Source organism: Aedes aegypti, chromosome 3 (assembly GCF_002204515.2).
Source record: "Aedes aegypti strain LVP_AGWG chromosome 3, AaegL5.0 Primary Assembly, whole genome shotgun sequence".
NCBI classification, from domain to species: Eukaryota; Metazoa; Arthropoda; class Insecta; order Diptera; family Culicidae; genus Aedes; species Aedes aegypti.
Genome location: NC_035109.1, coordinates 87,824,032 through 87,851,171, shown reverse-complemented (window position 1 = coordinate 87,851,171; position 27,140 = coordinate 87,824,032). Strand labels below are relative to the sequence as shown.

The 27,140-nt window shown below is 37.9% G+C and overlaps 1 protein-coding gene across 1 annotated transcript in view; it reads right to left on the bottom strand.

The window, feature by feature from the left end:
* Positions 1–25,860, bottom strand: part of LOC5566168 (titin) — a 676,879-nt gene extending 651,019 nt beyond the window's left edge. Inside the window, exon 1 of the mRNA XM_021854618.1 lies at positions 24,795–25,860. The gene's annotated coding sequence lies outside the window, so the exon portion shown is untranslated. The remainder of the gene's footprint in view (positions 1–24,794) is intronic.
* Positions 25,861–27,140: the final 1,280 nt, after the last annotated feature.

Genomic DNA, 27,140 nt, shown 5'->3' with positions numbered 1-27,140 from the left:
ATGAAAACTTATTCTGCTTCTTCTTTTTTCTGACTTTACGTCTCAACTGGTACAGAGCCTGTTTCTCAGCTTAATGTTTCTATCCGCATTTCCACAGCTGTTAACTGAGAGCTTTTTCTGCCCATTGACCATTTTATTGTGAGGCAGGTACGATTATACTCTATGCCCACGGAGGTCAAGGAAATTTACATCACGAAAAGATTCTGGACCGACTGGGAATCGAACCCAGACACCTTCAGCATGGCACTGCCGCTCGGCTAAGGAAGGCTCCCTCAGCTTGGTATTGTTGAATAGCTGCGCGTTTACCGCTACGTCTATTTGGGATCCTATTGTGCTATTTTTCCCCTAAAATGTGATTTCCCTGAATGCCAGTTCCCCGAATGATACGCTTCCCCGAAAAGTTATGCAGTTCAAAAAAGTTAGAGAATAGTTTTCAGCGAAAGAGTGGTGATACTCGAACAATGCACCTCGAATGCAATCCTCGAAAAAAATAAAGAGCAATTTGAGGTTTTGCTGAAGACTTCTTAAGAAAAGAAAATTGGGTGCATTTGGCAAAGAATTGACCACAACATTTCTTGAAATAAAGGTGGAACACTAAACATTACCTCCAAATTAGTTATAACAGCCTCTCTTTCCATATCTCTACTTTTGTAAGTTTCAGTTATAGTAATTCATATGATCATTTAACAGATAAATAATTGATGAACATCTTTCTACACCAATTATTAAAAGTAGACAAGAACATTGAATGGCCTGCCATATTGGCCTATTGAAATGTAGTGTAAAAAGAACTAGCAAAATAGCACCACCTGCTCTATATTTTACAATTATCATTCAATTAAAACATCTCAATTCATCGCTTCCATGCAACATCACGACCATATGGTTGGTTAGCACCGTCTCGTTTACCTTTGCCCCGTGCGTGCGTTTCTGAATCGATCGCTTCTTTTCTGCTTCCCTTCATTATTCTCCGCCCAAGTTGTTGTTGGCTTCTCCTCTTTCAAAATAAGGCAATTCATTCTCTATGGTGCTTCTTTTATCGTTCGTATCCTTAATGGTTTGTTCTGCTGCGATCGGATCGTATAACAAAGCGATCTTTTCTCAATATTTTGAAAATAGAGGCTCCTGCGTGCCAAACTGCTTGAGAAAGCCACACACCATAGGCAGCATATGGTGATCGGCATATCTGATGTAATTATATGTAAATTGATAGCTATAATTTTAGAAATAATTTCGATTTTTTCAACATATGTAAGATAAATACCTTTCAGTGGTGAAACATTATGATGACGGATTCTGATGTTTGATAACGAAATTTAAATTGAACATGAGGTATTCTCAATTCTTATACAAACAAAAGTTTGTAAATTATTTTGTGTGACAGAAGTTTACTTAAAAGTGCAAATAGCAGATAAAACAAAATTAATTATTAATTTTCAATAAAGAAAAGGTCTTTCTTAGCTTCGGGGTAACAAAGCAAATCTGTGTTTAAGCTGGCTTGGTACGATTCCCGGACGGTCCAGGATCTTTTTGTGATGGGAATGTCTTGAACTTCTCTAAGCATTGAGTATGATCGAATTTGTCGCGCGATATACGAATACAAAAATTGCAACTATGGACAAAAGATAGCTCTCAATTTACATCTATGGAAGTGGTCATAGAATACTAATGTCGTTTTCGTTTTTAGGAACTGGGTCGGTGATCAACACATAAACAAACAAACGTCAAGCAAATTGTAGTCCGGTCGAACCTGAATCGGGTTGGGGTTGAAACTGTGATTCAGAACGGGTTGCGCCAGTTCCAACCTAGGTTCAAAAACGAATTCGACATAAGCTGTGAAGCAAGCAATGGCACTATGGAGACGAAATGCCGAGATGTAGGGACGGTTTACCCTTAGTAGACAGTCCTAGATGAGAGATAGCCGCACTACTAGCGACATTTTACGGCCATTTTGCTTTAAATTGTTGCAAAATCATGTTTAAACATGAAGGTCAGGGGCTATTTATTAAAGCAGTGCTGAGCTGTGAAGCAATTGATAAATCGACTCTCTGTCTGATAATAGTTATTACAAAACATAGGATTTATCTGATTAATACCAAATTTTCCAACAGGTTTACCATAGGAAAATATGTTATTTTTCGGATTGTCCGATGTCGTTTTCCCGAATGTCATTTACCCGAACGTCAGTTCCCCGAATAACCTTATTCCCCGAATGACCCATTTGTCCGAAAAGCAATGCAGTTAAAAAATATGCAAGAATAGTGTACAGTGACAGAAGACACACAGAAAGAATGATATGCAATCAAAAGAACGAGATATATTATCATTCTCGACTAAACACGTATTGCCAAAGATGCCGAGGTGGATGAAACTGAAATGATTCGCCAACTAAATAAAACAGTGCATATCGGATGACCATTTTTAAGTACCAAAACATTACGATGAAATGGATTTTCGGGGAAACGGCATTCGCGGCAAAAAGGCATTCGGAGAAAAGTGGTACAATCATATTTTCCATTTCATTTACTATTTATTATACTGTTTTGTACTATTCAATTAATTGTTAACTCAAAAGCACATTCAGCCGTCGCCGGCACCACCTCCCTCGTGCTGTGCATGAAAAGCGAGCTAATTAAAACAAGGGTTGTTATGCATGGGCGTAAATAGCCATCAGACTTAAGGAGGGTACGGTTCTAGGTATTAGATCGTATAGATCGTATGATTTTCTGTTTACCGGGTTTTCTGGATTTCTAGCCAATTGAATTGTCCAGAATTAATTTATAAAAAAAAAACATTCTTGGTGAGTCACTGTTTAACAGACCTATTTTCCAAAGTCAATGGTATTTTTTGGAGGAAAAATTAATGACTATACAAATTAACTGAAAAAAGTAAAAGCTACTATAGAATAGCTCTCTTCACGTTGAGAGAACAGAAACTAAAAACAGGAAGCAAGTTAACCTTTCCAATTCATAACAATTCCTCTAATGTTTTTCCAAAATACATCCAGGTATGCAGCCAAGAATTATTCACAAATTTCTCTACAGGTTTATTCAGAAGTTCTTGCAAACATCTGTCCAAAAATTTGTCAAACAATTTGTTGAGGTAAGCTCGAATAACGTCTTTCTTCTTCCTCTTCTGATACCTCCAGTAATTTCCACATAGAGTATTATTATTGCCTAGGATTTTTTTCCGGGACTTTTTGAATAGTTCTGGCAATGATTTCTCCAGTTGCATCTCCAGTGTATCTTCGAAAGTTTCCTGAAATATTTTTATCGAGAAAAACTCGTGTCATTTTAGGGTTTTTGCTGAAACTTGCCCAGTTTTTTTTTTTTTAATCAAACAAGAATTCCTCTAGCAGGTTCTACGCTTCATTAGCAAGTTTTTAACATTTTTAATTCCTGCAATAATTTCTTCATTTGAAAACCAGTAATTGAAATTAAACACTTCACTTTTTCAAAACAAAACACTAAAATCACTAGTAGGGAGAGAAAATACCTTTACACTCTAACATATTGCTTATCTTGACAGATAGGCCTATTTCGTCTGCGTCTTACATACTTATTTAGTGTCAAGTGCTCGACTTTAAAAAGTGTAGTGCTTGACTTTAAAAAGTGTAGTGAATGTTTGTTCTTCGGATATGTTCAAGAAATTCCTCCAGGAAATCTATTTGGATTTTTTTCCACGGATTACTCTATAAATTTAACCAAAAATTTCTCATGGAGTTACTCCAGAGACTTTTCTAGGGATTTTCATCTAGGAACTATTCGAGTGTTTTTTTACGAAAATTTTGAATCATATTTCAAATCAATTCACCGTGGATACGTGGAAAGCTTTTCGTCAAGAAATTTAACGAAAATAATGCCTGTAATTTTTCAAATTATACACATATTTCTCCAGGGATTACAGAGACATTTCCAAATATGCTACAGGATATTACCCAGAATTTCGTTTAATATATTTTTCAAAAATCAATTTAGTATTCAGCCATTCCATGAACAACCGATCTAGTGGGTCTCCGAATTCCGTGCAAATTTGCTATTTTGTTCCTTATCCGAAATAAGGATACACGTATTTTTGGATTTTTGATTAGGGTGACCATTTCCGAAATAGAGTGACCAGAAAAATCGCGATTTTACAAAATTTTAATTTTAAAAAAAATTATAACTTTTGAACCGTTTGACCGACTTTCAATCTTTTTGGACGAAATGAAGGCTAAAGATTTTGACTTTTCGGGAATAATATAAAATTTCACAAAAATTGTGTTTTTTACATAGAAAACTCGATAGTTTCCGTTTTTTCGTGTTTTGAAGGCCTCGGGACCAAAGGGGCTATTGCTGCTCTCCTTTTTTTCTTAAAAGTTCAGAAAATTTTACGTAAACTTTCAAATTTTCAGCGATGTATGTTTTTTAGTTTTTGAGATATATTTTTTTGAAACTAAAAAATCAGTAATTTTTCATCGGCACACACTGTAGATCTCAGCGCATTAGATTTGTAATGTTTAAAACAAATCATAACTTTTGAACAGCTCAACCGATTTCCAATCTTTATTTATGGAATGAAAGCTTAAGGTCTCAACTTTTCAGAAAAAATATAAAAAATAGAAAATTTAGAAAAAAATTTTTTTTCACATTAATATATATGAAAATTTCTAAAAAAAACTAGAAATTTTTATATTTTTTCACGTTTAAGCATATTTTTATCAGATTTTTTAATTTTGTCTGAATAGTTGAAATTTTAAGCTTTCATTCCATACAAAAAGATTGGAAATCGGTTAAGCTGTTCAAAAGTTATAATTTTTTTTAAACATTACAAATCTAATGCGCTGAGATCTACAGTGTGTGCCGATGAAAAATTACTGATTTTTTATTTTCAAAAAAATATACCTCAAAAACTAAAAAACATACATCGCTGAAAATTTGACAGTATACGTAAAATTGTCTGAACTTTCAAGAAAAAATGAGAACAGTGATAGCCCCTTTGGTCCCGAGGCCTTCAAAACACGAAAAAACGGAAACTATTGAGTTTTTTCATGTAAAAAACACCATTTTTGTGAAATTTTATATTTTTCCTAAAAAATCTTTAGCCTTCATTTCGTCCAAAAAGATTGAAAATCGGTCGAACGGTTCAAAAGTTATAATTTTTTTAAAAATAAAAATTTTGCAAAATCGCGATTGTTTTGGTCACCCTATTTCGGAAATGGTAACCCTAATCAAAAAATCCAATAATGCGTGTTTCCTTATTTCGGATAAGGAACAAAATAACAAATTTTCACGGAATTCGGAGACCCACTAGATCGGTTTTTCATGGAATGGCTGTATTATAACTAGAGAAACCTCCAAGGTTTCCACAGAGATCTAACATTTTCTCCGGTGGAAACTTACAGGAGTTAATCAGTTATTCCCCCTGAACTTTCATCATAGGTTACTTAACATTTTCCTTCAGAAATTCTTCCCGTATGTTCCACGAGTTCCTACAAATATTAAAAGAAAAACATTGACAATGTTTTAGGAGAAGAAATTCATGGACAAACTCCATAACTACTTCCTAGGAATTACTGAAATTGGTGGAAGATATGCTAAATAAATATGAGACAAACCCGAAGAAGAATTATTGAATAAATTGACCTACAAGTATCCCGACAAGCATCTGGAAGAATCCCTACAGTAATTTATGGAGATAACCTGAAAAAAATACTAGTTTCATTATTCGAGGATCCTTCACAAACATCTTGTGAGAAGTTCTTGAAAAATCCTTAAAAAATATATGGATGTTTTTTTTCATTTATTTTTTTCAATTTATTTATTAGTATCATCCCAAACATTACATTCATTTCTTATATCTAGATGTTCTGTGTTATTAGACAACACTATCATCCTAATTTGGTAACACAAATCTAAGATTTTATTAACATGTTGTTAACAACATATTACATTTCATTTGCCGTAGCAGTTCAGATTTTTCACAAATGAGTTGATTTCAACTGCCTACAAGAGAAAAAAAAACACGTTTTCAATATACTTAACCTGACTTAACCTAAATATATAACGCATTAATCGTGGCAATAGAAGATTGTAACGATTTTTGCCTGAAATTATTAATTATTTTATTTGACATTTGTTCCAATGTTTCAACATTGGATATTCTATGTAACTCATTAGTGCTATACCAGGGAGGAAGCTTCAGAATCATTTTCAAAATTTTATTTTGAATTCTCTGCAGAGTTTTCTTCCTGGTATTATAACAACCTGTCCATATTGATACAGCATACAACATGGCTGGCCTGAAAATTTGTTTGAATATCAAAAGCTTATTCTTAAGACAAAGTTTTGATTTTCTATTCATAAGAGGATAGAGACATTTTACATATTTATTACATTTGATTTGAATGCCCTCAATGTGATTTTTGAAAGTTAAATTCTTATCTAGCATGAGCCCTAGATACTTAACTTCATCTGACCAATTTATTGGAACCCCTCTCATCGTGACAACATGTCTACTTGAAGGTTTCAAATAAAGAGCTTTTGGTTTATGTGGGAATATTATTAGTTGAGTTTTGGAAGCATTAGGGGAAATCTTCCATTTTTGCAAGTACGAAGAAAAAATATCCAAACTTTTTTGCAATCGACTACAGATGACACGCAGACTTCGTCCTTTGGCGGAGAGGCCTGTGTCATCCGCAAACAAAGATTTTTGACATCCCCAAGGTAACTCAGGTAAGTCAGATGTGGAAATATAGTATAATATTGGTCCCAAAATGCTGCCTTGGAGAACACCAGCTCTTACAGGAAGTCTTTCAGATCTGGAGTTCTGATAATTAACCTGAAGTGTACGATTTGACAGATAACTTTGAATTATTCTAACAATGTATGATGGAAAATTAAAGTTCTTTAATTTTACAATCAAACCTTCATGCCAAACACTGTCGAATGCTTCTTTCTGAAGACCAGTAGAATCAATAGAATAGCATTCAGATTTGTTGGAACGGATCAAATTTGTTGCACGTAAAAGTTGATGAGTGGTCGAATGTCCATGATGGCGGAATCCGAACTATTCATTGAAATTTTTAAAAATTGAATTGTCGTTCACGGGTAGATATCAGAATCTAAAAACAAGATTATGACTCATGATATCATGATTCCAGCGTATTTTCATCTTATGAAAATACACCATGATTTGGACTCATGATATCATGAGTCAGATTGTCGTAACGCAACACACTCGTTAGGTTTTTGTTGCTGGTTGCTCGGAATCATGATTCAAATGCCAAAAAAGCTGAGTCACGCATCCGTTTATGATCGACAAAATAAAAATAAATAAAAAAAAACATACTCTTAGAATCGAACCATGAACCTTCCGATTGAGAGTCCTGTATCATACCACACTACAACTGTGTCATGTTGAAATCGAGATGATCGAAACGAATGAGTTGAAGCAAAGCGGATGTTACGCTAATGAAGAATCATGATTATGACTCCAGGAACCATGATTTGTGATCCTGATATTATGACCTAACAAATTTAAGAATTTCATGATTTGTAAATCATGATTTGGGGATCAGATTTTTATCCGTGTTGATGTGGGCCATCTTTCTGTTCAAAATGACCTTTTCAAAAAGTTTACTGATGGAGGAAAGCAAACTGATTGGACGATAGCTAGAAGCTTCTGCAGGATTTTTGTCTGGTTTTAAAATTGGAACAACCTTAGCATTTTTCCATTTGTCAGGAAAATATGCTAATTGAAAACATTAGTTAAATATATCAACTAAAAATAATAAGCTACTTTCTGGCAGTTTCTTGATGAGGATATAGAAAATTCCATCATCGCCAGCAGCTTTCATATTTTTGAATTTTTAAATAATAGTTCTTACTTCTTACAAATCAGTGTCCCAGAAATTTTCGAAAACGTTCTCTTGATTGAGAATATTTTCGAAGTCCTGAGTAACTTGATTTTAAATTGGACTAGTAAGTCCTAAAGTAAAATTGTGCGCACTTTATATATTGGTGAATATTTGAAGTTAACTTTGGGTAAATATTTGATGAAATTCTTAGAGAACATTATGAAAAATATCACGATCAATTTCTAAGGAAACTCTTCAAAATATCCTTAGATAAATGTCTGCTTCGTACAATATTTTGGACTTCCCATTAAAATCCTAGAATTGTAATCTGATGATGATTTTACAAATTTCATCCTCAAATACGCTTTCACTGAACAAAAATCCAGCTGCAACCAAGCTCTTCTCCTCCAGGAATCTCGTCTTTATTATGAGCACCGTGTGGATATGTACAAACAATTTTGTGGTTTTGTCAAGCATCTTTACCGAAACCAACTCATAGAGAAGAGACACCAGTAGTAGGTTACATACGCCACTGCGCAGTAAATGTGTGCATAACCTGTAGGTAAGCGATGCCAAGTGGCAAATACGTAGCTACTACAGTACGACAGGCAGTGCCGTAGCGTGCGGTTGGCCAGGTTGGCACCCGCCAAGGGCGTCAGCCTACAGGGGGCGCCAAAATGCGTGAAACACTTGGTATTTATTTTGAAGATATTAAATTAGGGAATATTGAATTATTGAATATTGAAAAAATCTTATCAGTAACAATTTCAAAAGAATTTTTGGACATAATATAGAAAAATATGAAACAATTTCTGAAAAGTTTCTAACAAAATATGCAATAGGCATTTCAAAATATATTGTTCTTACCTTGCATATATATTAAAGCTTGAAGTTCAGATAATTACACCTAAATTAAGTTTGTTAATTAGAAGAAACAAAGATTTTTATTATTTAGATTTGCATGTATGGTAGAAGTTAGACTATATGTTTCGACCACTAGAGTTATTTATTAACTCCTCTACTAGTAGTTCCAGTGTTTAACGCATTAAGAAAAAATCAATTCGCGATAACTTTTTTGTTTCTTGATATTTTAGGACAAATTCTAAAAAAACTCTTCTATGATATTGATGATATTGATTTATAATATTGATCATTGGTCATCTGGATCGGGAGATTTTCCGAAATTCCTTGGGGGATCGACGTCTAGCCATAACTCACGTTACTTTCTCAGGCTACAGAATTTTTATCGTATTCGGATATTCACTCTTCGGAACAATACATTAATGACAGCCGGTTGTGAAAAAAATGAAGCGATTTGATGCAGCCGTCGGTCCCCCAAGGAACATTGGAATATCTTCAAAAGTAGATCACCAATGTTTGGTATGGAAATGGATTCATAACGTAAAAGAGTTTTTTTGTAAACTTGTAAAACAATGGTGCAAATATTGAGAAACAAAAATGTTATCACGATTTGAATATTCTTTTTCGTGGTAAAAAATGAAGCTGCTGGTAGAGGGGTTTAAATTACAAGAAACACATTCCCGCCTACATTCTAAACCTTGAAAAAGGTTGCAGAATCATGACCAAATTCATAGAAAACAGTGTCACTCAATCCCAGGCTGGATCCTAAGAGAAATTTTCGTAGAAAAGTGTACAAATTTGCCTAATATCAAAATTAGTTTTAGTTAAAAGTAGTTTTCTCTAAATTTTTCCTCTTTTTAGTAAAAAATCATCTTTCATGAAGTCACTGAAGGTCATATTTCATAACTTGAAAATTCACCTTCAAGTCGCTTGCGCTACCTCTAAATTTAATATTTTGATCATATTTGAGGTTTTCCTTTTCACGTGATTCAAATCCAGAAGAGCACACGATTTTATTTTTGTTTTGAGAACTTTCGAAAAATAAGCCGCACCCTAATGTGCATAAATCTAACATAATCCTGAGCGGGATCCACGAAACTCTGGGCAGAATTTCAACAGAAAATTGGTCAAATCAAGGACAGGAATCTGAGCAAAGCTCTCGCTTCGTCTTGATCGGTCTTACACATAATTTCAAATGTCATTCTGAAAAATGTTGAGTAATTTTTTAATCTTCATTTGATTTTTTACTGCTCGAAAATTCCCACAGAAGACATAATTTTAGAATCTATAATACATTTTTAATAACCTAAAGAATGTTCTATACAAGCTGAAACTCGTTTGGTGTTCCATAAAAGATTGTAGTAGAATGGTTGAATGTTACTTTTTACACCTCTTCGATATTTTTTATTGAGATTTGACCTGGCAGTGATTGAAATTTTCTTGTTTATTTGGTGTTTTTTTTTTCATCGAAAGTATATATGGTTAACTTTCTTCTAATAGATCCTCGATTTTCCTTCTCATCCACCGTGAAATTCAATTAAAAGGTTCTTAAAAAAACTTATAAATTTTTTGTAAATAATTCCTTTTTATTTGGTATTTTACTGTGAAATCAACTTTCAAAGACAATGGTTATATCAATTATCATTTGAATACATAATTGAGAGGCTACTCTTTGATGTATTTCAAGTAATTTACTATTGATTAGTTACAAAATTTGTGATTTCCACATTGCTGTTTTGCAATAACATTTCTAGAGGAAAACTTGACTAAATCTACGCAAAATTTATAAAAAAAGTTCTTTTCAAATCTTAAACAATTTTCTTCGGTTTCTGTACGAATATCTTGAAAAAATGAAATATATTTGAATTTTTTTCTTTTCGAATTCTATTTCGGGCATAAGCTCCTTGATTCTTTCTAGTTCTTCAGGGCAAAAAAATTCAAAACTCTGCCTAAAAACAGATGGATGTTTGGGAGGATTTCATTAAAAAATTGTATTTCACCATAATTTGAAAATTTTGCCTGAAATCATATGAACTATAAATTTCTTCGGAATTTTTCAGAGCATCTTTCAGATAACATTCATAAGTTCTCAGAAAATTTTCATTGGACAAATTAAAGAATAAACATATTTTCTTGGTGGATTTTAGTCAATAGTGTAATGCGTTCTGAACTTTAGAAAATATTTTAACTAATTATGAAACTTTTGATGATTTTCATAAAAAATCTTGTAGAAATCGCTCAAAGTGATTCAAAAATAATTTTTGATTAGCTTTGATTTAGGGGCGCTAAAATGGAGGTTCGCCAAGGGCGCCATGATACCACGCTACGGCTCTGACGACAGGTATGTATGTAATGCAGTCACAGTTGTGGTTCCGTGATTCACGCCAAAGCATAGGAGCCACATGCCGTTCCGGAACGAAAAAATCCTTGCATAGTGCCACACAGCGAGGGCCATTCCCAAAGCCAAAACTTATTGCTACTGAGTGACTTTGTCTGAGCTGTAAATTTGTGGAAAGTATTATGTGGTTCAACGGTTTCCATAGCACCTGGGTTGGGATAATCTTGTCAGGTACATAGCATTCTAGTTGCTGTACTATTCGTTTAAGTGAACCGTATAATTAATGAGTATGTATGGTAGTCAATGCTCTCACAATTAATTTCAACACGGAAATCACTCAGAGTTTTAAATGATTTCTCTCAGAATGCTTGCGTGGATTGTACTAGGAAGTTTTCAAGAGCTCCTCAGATAAATCGATCAGCCTATTTTTTTAGAGGTTGCTCCTAGAATATATTTAGACATCTCTTCTGACAGTTTCTAGAAATTCCTTACTGGAGAAATCAGGATTTTCACCAGAGAGAGTGAAAGAGTTTTCCAACAAATTCGTATCCAGGAATCCCCTAGGATTCCAGAATAAAATCCTGAATGAACTATTGAAAAAATCTCTATAAGGATTGAAGGAATAGGAGAACTTTACGATCTATCGAAAATAAAAATAGCAAGGAAATCTCTAGTAACTTCTGGTCCATTGGGAACGATTTGGTGGGTTGGCTTAACAAATCGTCCAAATCGTCACATGCTATGTCTAAACCAGCAGATTATGCATAATCGAAAGGTTTAAAAATATTCCATCGGTGAAATTTTGATTTTTTTTCACTTTTAAGCTATTTTTCATATACAGACTTTGTGAATCAATGAAAATCACGTTTACCTATACATTTCAGCCCATACAAAATAAATGGGAAAAATTTCACCGATAGAATATTTTGTAACCTTCCGAATATGAAATTATAGACCAAATACTGAACTCTAGCGAAAAAAAATCCGAGGTACATTCGATTTGCATAATCTGCTGGTTTAAACAAAGCGTGCGTCATTTAAAAACAATTACAAAGGATTGTCTTAGCCGAGTGGTTAGAGTCCGCGGCTATATCCAAGATCTTTTCGTAATGGAAATTCCCTTGACTTTCCTGGACATAAGTTTATCATCGCACCTGCCACACGATATACGAATGCGAAAATGGCAACTTTGGCAAAGAAGTTAATAACTGTGGAAGTGCTCTTAGAACACTACACTGAGTAACCGGTTCTGTCCCAGTGGGGACGTTAATGCCAAGAAGAAGAAGAAGAAGAAGAAGAAGAAGAAGAACAAATGATTGTCTGGATAATGTATGATTTTCTGAAGAAGCTGAGCAAGAATTACAGTGTAAACAATCAAAACAATTATTATTAAAATAATTACTGAAAACTGTAATGTTATTTATTTTACCACTCCTATTCCAATTACTTATGAAAAACTAATGAGGATGAGATAGATGTTCAATCGGAAGTCAGAGATGAAAAGACATGACAATTTCCATTGCCGGCCGCGCCCAACTTCTCCGTTACGAGGAACAGGAAGGATAATGATGATATGACACTTAAAGAGAGGCCAGCGACTTAACGACGCTCTCATAGAGCTGGGTAATAGGAAAGGAATGGTCTAGAATTCACTATAAGCGAGTGATACGATCGAATTCAAATTCAGTATAAGTGTAAATTAGTATATTTTTTAGAAATTGTGTGGAAATGTGAATGAAATGTTTCTGTCAGCGATGGGAGTGACGTTGCTAAGAAAGTTAATGTAACTTCATGCGCGTTTGTTTTCCAGGGATGATACACAGATATTTCCACCTTGTGCTCTAACTACTAATGAGCTTTGGTTTAAGCGCCATTGCTCGCTCTCTGAAACGAGAAAAAATGACCCTACCCTGTGATGCAAACAAACCCCTGATATCATTGAATGTAAGTAGTTTGATCGGAACAAAATAACCAAATCAGTCAATTAGACTTATCGTCGATTGAAGAAGCAGTTTCTACAAGGAATTTTAGTTCCTTTGTTGGAAAAGGGGATCGGGGTTCTATGGAATCGTGTCTTAATAGAACTCAACGACCGTGCATAAACCTTGCCCTCGTTGAAACAGCATGAGAAAAACCGGACAGTACATTTGATTCAAATATTGAATTTCGTGTAACACAATGATCATGAACGAATGCAATGTTAACACTTTTTCACTTGGGTTTTCCAGCATTCATTATATAAAAGAACTTGACGGCATATTGCACACCTACAACTGAAATAAATTCTATCAAGATCTCTCTTTTCACAAATGAAAAAACACTACGGGAGGCGTAGTACCCGCCGGGCCACCAAAGATATCTATTGAAACGCAAAAAAACGTGACGAAAAGTATAAAACACAACCTATCGTTTAAATCTTGTTGAAAAAAAAGCATATCACTTAACAAAACATATTTTTACAGCATATATAAATGCCATAGCATTATCAGCCGATTTTATTGAAAATATCCCGGAACCAAAGAGAATGTAACAGAAAATATAAAACGCAGCCAACCGCGCGCACGGCTTGCTGCGATCTCCCCTTAAAGAATTCTAGAAGAATTCCTGAAAAACTATTGAAGGAATCCCTAAAGACATACCAGGAAAAATCCTTCCAAGAAACCCTGAAGCGATCCCGGTGGATGGTTCCAAGATATATATCAGGAAGAATCACTGTAAACATCTCAGTAGAATCACCGGATGAATCTATGGAGAAAACTTAGGAAAAATCACCGAGAGCATTATTGGGAAAATCCTTTAAAGAATGTTGAGGGGATTTTTAGAGAAACCACTGAAGGATTCCCTGGAGAAATCCATGGAGCGACTACAGGATGAGTCTTCGAGATAACCGTGGTGCAATCTCCGAAGAACTCACTGGAGGAATATTAAGGAAAATTAAAAAAAAAAACACATTGAAGGAGTCGCAGAGAGAATCTGTGGAGAAATTTTAATAAAAAAAAAACCTGGAGGAGTCTTCTGATGAATCTCAGAAGTATTCCTTAGAAGGCATGACCAAATTATGGCACGCTCTTGATAAAATCACTTGACGGATCTTTGTTGAGAAGCACTAAAGGAATTCTCGGTAGAATCTTTCAAAAAATTCTGGAAGAGTCCCTTAAGAAAACATTGAAGGAACCTCTGGAGATGAATCCCTGGAGAAATCTGCGAAAGAATCATTGGAGAAAACCATGAAATGATTCCTGTAGGAATCCCAAAAGAATTCCTTGAAGTGATTCCTTAAAGAATCACTGTAAAAAATATTTTTGGATTTTTGGAAGAAACCTTGAAAGAATTATGGAGGGTTTCTTGGAGAAACCACTGAAGGATTTCGTGGAGGAATCCCGGAAATAATTCTTTGAGACAGCCGTGAAAGCATCAAAGGATGAATTTTTGGAAGAATCCTTTGAAGAATTTCTGAAAGATTCCCAGGAAGAATCTCTGGAGGAATCCCTGGAAGGAATCCTAAGTCATTCCTTGAAGAATCGTTGCAGGCATTCATAAAAGTTGTTCCTGGAGGAACCCAGCAAACACACGAACGTATATGTATATGGATATGAGTGTACAAAAGGTGGAGCCGAGATACTTACATTTTGCATGCAGCCTTATGGCGCATGTACGTATATCGCCTCCACTTTTGTACTCTTACGCGCAATCGTATACGAGTTTGTGTTCACTGGGAATCTTGGAAGAATTCTTGAAAGAAATCATCAAGGAATCTCTGAATAAATGCCTTCAAGAGCCCCTGTAAAAATTCATAGAGGACTCTCGTAAGAAATCTTTGCAAGAATTCCTGAAATAAATCTCTGAAAGATTACCTGGAAAAATATTTGACGGTATCCCTGGAATAATTCCAGGATATACCTCTGAAAAAAATTCTTGCGATATCTCTGGCAATCCATGGAGCCATACATGGAGCAATTCCTGAAGCAATCATTGGAAGAATTTTTGGAGGATAACCTATAGGAATCACCAAAAGGATAACTGTAGGAATCTAGTGGAAAATTTTTGAGGAGCTCTTGTAGGAATTCCTAGAAGAGTTACTGGAAAAATCACTACAAATGTCTCTGGAAGGAACTGCTGGATATTTGAAGAAACTTATTGTCGGAATTTCTTGAAGAATATCTGAAGTGAATTCTTCAAAACAATATCTTTTGAAAATCTATATAGGTTCTCTTAGAGGAATGGTTGAGAATATCGCTGAAAGCTCTCCTGGAGGAATCTCTAGAATAATTACTGGAGAATTGGTCGAAGAAATCCTCAAAGAATGCCTGAAGGAATTTCTGGAATTCGAAAAAGCGTTGCCAAATGAAAGTGAGCTTGATGGGACCCTTTCTACACTGAGAACAGCGTTGCGGTTGAAAATACCATATCAGAGGGTTAAATTAAATACACAACGCCACTTCATTTGTGCAGACTAAATTCGCATTTATTTAGAATATTTTGTGCATTCAATTTTACCATGGCACCATTTGTATAGTAAAAATTACTATATCATGGTTAAAAACTTGCAGCAGACCAGAATCGAACCGAGGATCTGGCGATTGTCAAGCGCGAACGCTAGCCGCTCGGCTATCGACGCGGTTGGATTGAGAGGGAACAAAACGCAAATAAAAAGCGTTCATGATAGCTCAATCGTGGTTGGAATAGTAAATTTAAAAACACGTTCATGGTTCTCATTACTGCAACGCTTGTTTCAGTGTAGGACTACTGTGAGAGTGCAGGCAGATTCAGGAGAAGAAGAACGCAGCACGAACTATGAACGAAGAGAAAGAGTAGACCAGCCTTTTCGAGAGACGAAATAACGGCTTTTAAATCTATAGTGTGAGGTGATGTAGCTGTTGCAACTATTTAATAAAACACGCAAGTTCTATCACAAGTTCAATGTATTCAAATTGGAGCCTGTAGGTCAAGTTGTGCTGAGAAATGAGAGGGTTTTGTTCAACGAGCGTCAGGGGGCCTTCTTAAGTCGAGTGGTTAAAGCCCGCGGGTACAAAGTTCTAGGTTCGATTCCCGGTCGATCCAGAATTATTTTTAATGGACATTTTCTTGACTTCCCTGGGCATAAAGTATCATCATACCTGCCACACGATATAAGAATGCGAAAATGGCAACTTTGGCAAAGAAAGCTCTCAGTTAATATCTGTGGAAGTGCTCATTTAATACTAAGCTGAGAAACAGGCTCTGTCCCAGTGAGGAGATCGTAAGGCAATCGAAAGGTGGAAGCAGCACTTCGATGAACACTGATGTCATACGAGTGGAGAATCAATTCACGTCGATTAAATCCTATAACCAGAAAACGCCACTAGTAGTAGGCATCGGCATTATGGCATTATTACAAGAAAATGCAACTGCACTTTATTTCATACAAAAGCGTTATAAATAATAATCACTTAAAAAAAAATCTTTACAGTGTCCGTTCGTTGTTTGACCCGTCCAAAAATTTAAGGTTTTTATTAAACTAAACGTGCCAAAATCCCATGTTTTTTTTGTACTACATTTTTTAACACAATTGATCGTGAATTGAATTAAGATGTCATAAAGTATGATCAATTTATAAAAACAATCAATAGGTATGTCAATAGCAATGCCAAAAACCACACGAATTTTGGAGAACCGTCCGCATTTCTCACGATTCCAAAATGGCACTACACTGCAATGAAATGGAAATTAATTCAACCGGAAATGATGGCTTTTTGCTAGATTGAATCAATTCTCGAAGTGGTTTTGAGATTGATGTTGTCCTTTCATTCGATAGTTGACTGATTAAAAATTAATGTGACAACGTACTCCACGTACACAACCTCGCCATACCAGGAGCGATTGGTTAGGGAACGTTCAGCGTATGAAAAGGATTCACATTTATAACTTCCTGTTCGAACTTATTATTGCATCCCGAGTTCAACTGACGGTAAATGAAACAGTTCCCCCATAATTCCGCTGAAGCATATTTCCCTACGTTGATGCAGATGAGTGAATGCATCTGCGAGCGAATCGGATCATCCCCTCTCTCTCACACTTCGAGTCCCCGGCGGCGGTGCAACGTTTTTCGACCCGGATACCTCAACTGCCGAGAGCAGCCGAAATCGAAACAAATTGAACACAAAATTGAATAATTATCGGCAATAATGATCTCTTGCTTTTAATTACCGATATCTGGCCTGTCGGCTTGATGGCTTCTGCGGCAAGGCCGCCAAACACTTGCGATGGTGAGCATATGGTAGTGCGGTTGAATACTTCATTGTTTTGCTATTTATGGGAAAAGTATCGAAGCGGTGGAAGTGCGCATAATTATGTGTTTTGTAGCTAATAGAATAATGGGGCCGAGATTTGGCGAAATTCGAAAAATTTTGCCTCGCCATTTATATAATCATTATCTGAAAGAAAAACAGTTACATTCTCAATGGAATAAAATCTGGTCAACAATATTATACCGTGGTGAATCAAAATCCGGACACTGATAATATTTACTAATTTAAGCTAGATTTGAATGCTCAAATGTTTGGATTTTATTCAAATTCTTTACTTTTAACATTGTAGATCATTGTACTATCATTTAAAATCTAGTTACCACTGTCAAATAATTGATAAAAATAATAACAGATTAGTAGTTCCTATTACACGTCAACTCATCGCGTTCCACACTGAAAACATTCTTCAAACTCGATCAACGTGTTTCACACGTGAATTTTCACTAATTGTAAAACACATCGATACGATGGTGTAAAACCAGTCGCTATCGGCAATCCAAATTCAAATGTAAAACACGTTAGTTTACAAATTATCGACATCTTTGCAGTAGGATGTATTAGCGCTTGCATGATTTTCTGATTCCAGGCACCCATTACGAGCGCCCGGTTCATCCAAAAATAACATGTTGTTTAACATGCCACGCGTGAATGGCAAATGTAAGTCCTTGCCATGACAGGTAAACTAGTTCTACTAGTGATGGATATCGCCATTGTAAAACACGTTCATATCATGTGTTAAAGGCTTTGCTATCAAACCAAAGTCAATCTTTAACAGAATCACAAGTTTTACACGTCATTTCACCTTGCAATTCAACACGACAGATCCACGTTGCAAAGAATGAGGATCGAACGTGTGGATTATTTTCAGTGCATGTAAATTAAAGTTCGAAAATCTGTACACTCCTAAGCCATATCACGAATAACGTTTTGATGAAGAAAAAATGTGTGAAACTTTTTTATGTAGTGTTTTGAACATAATAGTTTACATAAAACTTTTTTGAATGTTCGGTAAACCTTTGTTGAAGATTGTGAAGCAAAAATGTGTTACGATGTGTTGAGAGACTTTCCGGGATTCCGAGTCAGTGGTTCTAAATCCGGACATCATTTTAAAAGCCTGATTTTAAATAGTAGAAATGATTTTGATTTGGGAAATTAGAGAAGATTTGTAAAGATAAACTATAGGGAAAGTGGTGTTAGTTATCCGTTTTCTGATTAAATGTGAATAATTCGTTTGAATCTTTCGTGAGTGACACTCAAGCCGTCTGCTCTTTAGTTCGAGCTGCATCCGCTCGAGTTCAGGAAACCACATCATTAATATTACTTACGTGTTAAATTGTGAGGGAAATATGTACATTGAATCGGTCAAGGAGTGTTATTTTATAGAGTTTGACATGATTTTTATAAGCTATTTCCAAATAAATCATGTTTTAACACAGATGTCCGGATTTGAAAACATCTTCTGCATCCGGTGTCTGGATTTAAAAACAGTTAAGCATCAGTATTTTAATAATTGTCTTGTGAAAATCGTGATTATTACCGGATGTTTCATCCTTTTTATGGAAATCTGGTTTGTAAGAATGTGTTGAACAATAATAGTTCAAGAATATTCCAACAAAACATACTTAAATAAGAGTTTGAACATGTGTGCCGTCTGAAGCGTCCGGGTATTGATTCATCACGGTATCACTTCTACATAACCCCACTTCTTATGAATTAAGACCTTTCTTGCTAATGGTATTGTTTTAGCATTCATTTATCGTGTGTTAACTCGTCTATGTTCAGGAAAATTCATGGTTTTCCATTCAGAAACTATTTCGGTATAAAGATCGACATTGCCGTGAGACATATGTATTTCTTTTTTTTCTGATCATTTGCCTATTTTCTTATAATCAAATGTTAGTCGTGTTGTTACTTCCACCTTTCAATCCTAACCTCACATCAAAACACTCCATTACGATTCTGTTGCATTCCATTCTGCAATCTTCTCTTTCTTCCAATCCTTTTTTCCAGATCCGTCATACGGCAGCAGCTAATTTTTTCTTTCTTCATCCTGGCTTGATACATGAGAGAAATCGTTATCATAGAAATACTCGAATCATCGTCAGAGATTGGTTGCAGAAGACAATTGTCCGCTGTGCCTCAGTACTATTGACCGAAGATGTTCAGACGATGATCGCGATGGTATCACAAGATCACACAAAACTGTTGTACTTGTATCATCATCATCATGGTATATTTGATGCAGTGGTGCATCTTTTCCGACCACAGTTTCTTCTAGCCATGGAAAACGGAGGCGCACCATCAATGGAAGTTGGACTCAGTAGACATAACTCCCATTGATGTTTCTTACTTACTTATTTGGCTTTACATCAATTATCTTGATGAAGCCTCGCCAACAATATTTCGCCATTTCCCTCGGTTCATGGCCGCTTCTCTTCAACGTCGACTGCTACCCACGCTCTCCAGGTCCTGATGCACCTGGTCAATCCACCTAGCTCGCTGTGCCCCACGCCTTCTTGCTCCGACCGGATTCGTAGCGAACACCATCTTTACAGGGTTGTTGTCCGGCATTCTTGCAACATGCTCTGTCCAGCGTATCCTTCCAGCTTTAGCTACCTTCACGATACTGGGTTCGCCGTAGAGTTGAGCGAGCTCGTGGTTCATCCTTCGCCGCCACACGCCGTTCTCCTGTACGCCGCCGAAGATCGTCCTTAGCACTCGGCGTTCGAAAACCACAAGAGCTTGCAAGTCCTCCTCGAGCATAGTCCACGCCTCATGCTCATAGAGAACTACCGGTCTTATGAGCGTTTTGTATATCGTGCATTTGGTGCGGGGGTGAATCTTTCTTGACCGCAGTTTCTTCTGGAGCCCATAGTAGGCACGACTGCCACCGATGTTGTCAGCCGTCAACAAGGATCCGAGGTAGACGAACTCGTCCACCACCTCAAAGGTATCCCCGTCTATCGTAAAACTGCTTCCTAGGCGGGTCCTGTCGCGCTCAGTACCGCCAACCAGCATATACTTTGTTTTTGACGCATTTACCATTAGCCCGACTCTTGTTGCTTCTCGTTTTAGGCGGGTGAACAAATCTGCCACCGTTTCAAATTTTCTCCCAATAATATCCATGTCGTCCGCGAAGCACACAAATTGTCCGGATCTCGTAAAAATCGTGCCTCGACTGTTAAGTCCGGCTCTCCGCATGACACCTTCAAGCGCAATATTGAACAAATGGCACGAAAGTTCGTCGCCCTGTCGTAGTCCCCGCCGAGACTCGAACGAACTGGAGTGTTCACTCGAGATCTTCACGCAGTCATCGTTGCTCTAATCAATCTTGTGAGCTTCCCGGGAAAGCTGATCTCGTCCATGATTTTCCATAGCTCTACGCAGTCGATACTATCGCATACCGCCTTGAAACCGTTGAAAAGGATTTGCCGCACGGAAAAGATCTGGTCCGTTGTCGAGCGGCCGTCGATGAAACCTGCTTGATAACTTCCCACGAACTCGTTTGCTATAGGTGATAGACGACGGAAGAGAATCAGAGATAGCACTTTGTAGGCGGCGTTTAGGATAGTTATTGCACGATAATTTTCACACTCCAGTTTGTCGCCCTATTCGTAGATAGGGCATATAACGCCTTGCTTCCACTCCTCCGGTAGCTGTTCCGTTTCCCAGATTCTGACTATCAGCCGATGCAGACAAGCGGCCAACCTGTCCGGGCCCATCTTGATGAGTTCGGTTCCGATACCATCCTTGCCAGCGGTCTTGTTGTTCTTGAGCTGTTGGATGGCATCTATAACTTCCCCATCGTGGGAGCTGGTTGGTTTCCACTGTCCGCTGTGCTGACGTAGTCATCGCTTTCACTGTTCTGACTTTATGTGCCTGTGTTCTCTGCACCATTCAGGTGTTCATCGTAGTGCTGCTTCCATCTTTCGATCACCTCGTTTCCGTCCGTCAAGATGCTCCCATCCTCATCCCGACACATCTCAGCTCGTGGCACGAAGCCTTTGCGGGATGTGTTGAGCTTCTGATAGAACTTCCGCGTTTCTTGAGAACGGTACAGCAACTCCATCTCTTGACATTCCACCTCTTCCAGGCGGCGCTTTTTGTCCCGGAATAGGCGGGTTTGCTGTTTCCGCTTCAGTCTGTATCGTTCCACGTTTTGCCGCGTACCATGCTGCAACATTGCAGCCCGCGCTGCATTCTTCTCCTCCAAAACCTCCTGGCACTCCTCGTCGAACCAATCGTTTCTTGATCTCCATTCCACATATCCGACAATGATTTCTGCAGCGTCGTTAATGGCTGCTTTGACTGTCCTTCAGCAGTCCTCAAGAGGGGCCCTATCAAGCACGCCCTCATCCGGCAACGCTGCCTCAAGATGCTGCGCGTACGCATTGATGATATCCGGTTGTTTCAGCCGCTCGAGATTGTACCGAGGCGGGCGTCGGTGTATGGACAGGTGCTTCCCTCTTAGACGCAATCGGCCGACCGTGGCATGGCCACCTTGGACGGCCGAGAGGGGAATCTCCTTGGTCTCCTTGGTGATTAAAGCCTATTGATCCTGTGTGGAAGACAAGTTCCTTAACGTTTAGGCCCGGAAGCCTAATGGGTTCATGAACCGAACAGTGAGCTGGATGGCAGATCCGATGGTCCGGAACTACGACGAGACAAGAGATCCTAAAGGATATCGTGGAATTAAAGGAGATTCTCGTTTTGTGCAGGGTTTTCCATTTACATCAACGATATCGTCCTTAACATCCACTTAGCCCTGCTAAGGGCTGAGGGGGGGTATTCAGTGGATTTAACTAAATCACTGCATTTTTTAACTACGTCTTTAGCACACGGACGCCTGATTGAAATAGCTGCCTAACTTGAGCAACGGCTACTGAGTTTTCAAGTTTCACACATTCCGTCTTATTTTACTTTTCCATGTGCCATCTTGCTTCTTATGCCTATCGTTCCGCCATGATTAACAATTGGTAGCGAACGTAGACGTTTATGCGGTATAGGACTCAATCACTCTTGTGGTAATTTCCTTCTGTTTTACACAAGAAACGTGAAGGGACCAACATACAACATTAATAGAAACAAAAATCAACAATTTTGTAATCAAACGATTACAATTACTCTCCCTCCCTTTCCACTCCTTCGGTAGCTGTTCTGTATCCCTGACCCTGGCTATCAATCGGTGCAGACAAGTAGCCAACCTGTCCGGGCTTATTTAAGTAAGTTCCGCTCCAATACCATCCTTCCCAGCTGCTTTGTTGCTCTTGAGCAGTTTGATAGCATCCTAAACTTCACCTATTGTGGGAGTTGGCACGTCTCCCTCATCCGCCGCACCGATGAAGGCAGTCTTGCTGCTGCCGTGGGCTTCCGCCTTTGTGCCATTCAGATGTTCATCGTAGTGATGCCTCCACCTTTTAATTCCCGGCTCATTTCGGCTTGCGGCACAAAGCCTTTGCGGGATGCATTGAGTTTCTTGTTACACATATGCGTTTCTTGAAAACGATACAGCTTTTCAACTCTTCACACTCCAGTTCTTCCAGGCGACGCTTTTTTATCCAGGGATACATGGATTTGCTGCCATTTTGACGGGTACCTTTCTACAGCATCATCGCCTGTGCTACGTTCTTCTCCTCTAAAACCATCTGACATTCCTCATCGGACCAATCGTTTTGACGAGCCCAATGGCTCTTTCTGCCGCGTTGTTGATGGCTGCTTTGACACTACTCTAGCAGTCCTCAAGAGGGGCTTCGGCGACCTCTCCTCATCCGGCAACGCTGCTTCAAGACTTGCGTGTAATGAGTTGCGACTTCGGGTAGCTTGAGTCGTTCCAGATTGTACCACGGCGGGCTTCGGTTCCGATGTTGTTCACAAAGAAAACTCTTTGGCGCACTTTAACCATCACAAGCTAGTGGTTAAAATCAATGTTTGCGCCGCGATAGATTCTGACGTCGGTTATATCCGAGAAGTGTCGTCTATTAATCAAAATGTGGTCGATTTGTGATTCAGTCTATTAAGGTAATCTCCAGGTGTAGTGATACATGAGACAGAGCTGGAAGTAGGTACTACGTATGGCCATGTTCTTGGAGGCGGTGAAATCAATTAGTCTAAGGCCGGTAAGCGCTCAACCTCTGAAAACGATTTCAGCGTTGGGCAGCTGTCCTATTTACGTTCAAGCTGTGCCTACAAAGCGTCCGTATCGTCATCGGTCTTGGTGTAAATGACGTAATTCAGGGAGATATGAATTAGGGAGACAACAATTAGCAGCAGTTGCAGTTTCTGAGTGCTCCGCAGGACGACAAAATGCTCTTATTGGCGGCCTTCGGCTTTTCCAGTTATCAACTCAGGATCTAAAGATGGATTACTTAGCGCGATGTCAGATGGTCAATCCAGAAACAGTGTATTGGGTTAACTATTCATATAGTGTTCAAATTCATGTAAGGGCATCCGAAAAAAAAATCCAATTAAAATATGTGGGAATATTAAAAATTAAAAAAAAAAAACAGTTGAAAGTTGATGTCCCTAATCGAATATCAGTGAGAATACAGTGCCGTAAAAATAGAATTTGATTTCCATTTCAGCTCCGGTGTTGAAATCGATAGAACTATCGAATGTTCCCAATAGACAACTGAAAACTGTCATATTTCATTATAACATTGAACATAAGAGTAGTCTTTTATTGAGCGAAATATGGGTGAAACCCTTATTAAACTCCTTCTTAAAGACCGAAATTTGTTTATATAATGTATGAACTTTTCCTCATTTTATGTAAGTTAGAGTCACCGACATAACGGTTGATTCATAAAATAATCAGGCATCAATATCAGCTCAGCTTTCTTTATTAATTAACATTGTTGCGGCAACATTGTATCTCTGCTGATAAATATTTCACATCAGTCAGCTGCTGCGCTCACAAAGGATTATATCATTTCATTTAAAGCCGCCGAGTGAATCATGTTAACTCTCGTCTATTATTGAATCCATCACCGGATGACCTTATCGTTAATCAGAAGTGGCCTCTCGTCGTCTTGCCTTCTGGAAGCTGATAGCGATGGAGTCACAGTGAACAACGAATTGGCACACAAAAAAGACGCCAATCTTCAACGAGACCCCATACACATACTGCTGACTCATTTCGTTGAGCTGTTTAATGGGATGTTTCTTTTCTGCTTGCCTTTCTGTTGGATGTGTGCGCTGCCCGAAAGGCAAGACCGGTAAGGTGAACAGCATCCCAGTCAAGCAGACATGTAATGAGAAAAATGTCCGCTTTTAATCATTCAGTGCCTCCATGCAGGGAACTGCTGCATCCAAGCCAATGCTACGTGACAACTTACTTCTGTGTTATCGGATGAATGCCCTCGGGTTTTATTGATTTTCAGTTTTACCTTCGCACTCATGTGCTCAGATAGTATAAGATTGAGTTTTTTTTAACAATACAAATAAGTGTGATTGCCTCGGTGGTCGTTCGTACCTAGTCCAAAAACGTTGATTTGTCGTAATCCATGATTTCTGCTCGAGTGTATTCAACTAGAACTCCGATGCCCGTCCTTGACTCCGCTCTGCTTCCAGTCGAGAGAGATACAATCGCAGTCGCCGATCGGAAAAACGTCGCTTTTCCAAGAGCGTTTTTATTTATTGCTGCCCGTGCCCACACTTTCCGATGGCTTTCGCACTTCTTGATGGAGATTGAGATGTATTTTCAGCTTCTGTGTGCACTTTTTGTTCCCTCCACCTATAAGTGTTTCCTCTGGCAGAGAAACGCGCGCGTGATGAAAATATCGTGCACAGGAGAAGAGAAAACGAAGAAAAAACTTAACCGCAGCAGATCCGTCACATCCAACCGAAAAAAACACAACAATACAATCACGCAAAAGACGCGACGTAAACACACACGCGTAAACACAAAATCGTTTAAATCACTTGTCTTTCTGTTTATAGACTTTTGCACGGACCATTTGGGACGCACGAACGCGAATGGAACACGACTATCGACCGAACGAAACCCGAAAGCACGACCAACACACGAGTCTGAACCGATACCACACGAAACCGAGCACGAACGTTTGTTTTCAACGGGTTCGGCTTATTGCGAAGCCATTCGGTTCCAGCCGATCGGCTGTCAAGCCACAAACACCGTACCGCTACCAACACACCCACACGGATTGTAAACAAATTTCACCTCCCGATGTCACACAATTAGACGAGTTTGACGCCAATCGCATGCACAGACACACACTGCCCGATACCTTGGGCGTCCAACGTCACACGCACACCCACGGACGCCTTTCTCGATGCCAGGCGAGAGAAGAAAAAAAGTGGTGGAAAACTCCTTGAAGGATAAACTTTTCACTGTTTTTCACAGAAATTTCCCCCGTAGCCACTCACTGACACTGCACTCGAGTGCGCCGCGGACGCAAATCACTTCCGACGCCGGTGAAGTTCACTTTTGGTCGTGCCGAGACGCTGGAAATTGCACAATTTCCAAAAATCGCGGAGAAAAATTCGATGGACTTGCCCTCGCAAGAACAATACACTTCAATCTGAGCTTTAACCACCGACGAAGGGCCGTTCGGGTGCGTGCGGTTGTGTGCGTGACGTCGTTTTACTGGTCTACTGGTTGCAAATGCACTTCGGTTTTGGACGAGTTTTGCATCGTCGCTGGGCTTGTGCATGGTGTTACAACAGGGGCATTTGAGAGAAGGTTTGTGTCCGAGGAGTAAAATTGCACGAGAATAGGGTTGCGGATTCGTTTAAATTTCATATTGGAAGTGGAACGAGAATCCCAAGAAACATTTGCCTATTTTATAATCATTTATTAAGCAATTTTTCACAACTACATACTGAATAGTTGCTTTATTATATTACTTTGCAGCTGCTACGCACACATTGTTCAAGCAAATCTGGCGAAATTATTAAGCTTCTTATCATTTAGTGACTGTAATCATATATTGTAATGATGTTTATTCAGGTTTCACTTAGCTTAATAAGGATTGATGATTTAACAACGCTAGTTTAACAAACTACATTATTGCAGTTTAACTCAGCATCATGTTGAACAAAATTTCAATTATTTCCAAGTGAAGCCTTTGTTCAGGCGTTGTTCATACAAATTTGGAGAAGTTATAAAGCGTGTCGTTGTATATTGACTTTATTCTACAACTTCAAAATCGCTTTATAAGCATTCATCTCAGCTTTTATTCAACTGCCACAATATTGATTGAAAACAAATAAATGACTAAAAATAGCTAAAACACTGTATACATCAAATGCAGTGTATACCTTTTCCATGAATTAATAACCACACTTTTAATAATTACCTGAATACTGGATTCAAACTCGAGACCTTCCCATCGTCAGCGGTATACCTTGCCATCTGCGTCATCCTTGAATTCATATATCAGCCTTCCAGTGCCCAATATAAACCTCTTGTAGCTGATTATTGATCATGCTTGAGCTTCTATTCAACAATAACTAATCAACACGTGCTATGCTGATCAACAACTGAATAAGCGCATTACTTCTGCTGCTGTTCAGTACTGATGCGAGCTGAACTCAGTCGGCTATTTATAGCGCACAGTGAGAAAATTTATTTCAATGCTGGTCAAAAATAAAGTTAATTTACAAAGTAAAAAGTCTGAAATGATTAATCGAATTTAATAATAAGTTTTAACTTGTTAAAACTTCAATTGAATTGTTCATCTAACTATATTAAAATTCATTTATTAAATGTATAATATTTCTACTAGGTTAATATTTTAATTATTTGTCGTACTTTTTCCAAATATTAAATATTATACAAATATAATATATATTTCAA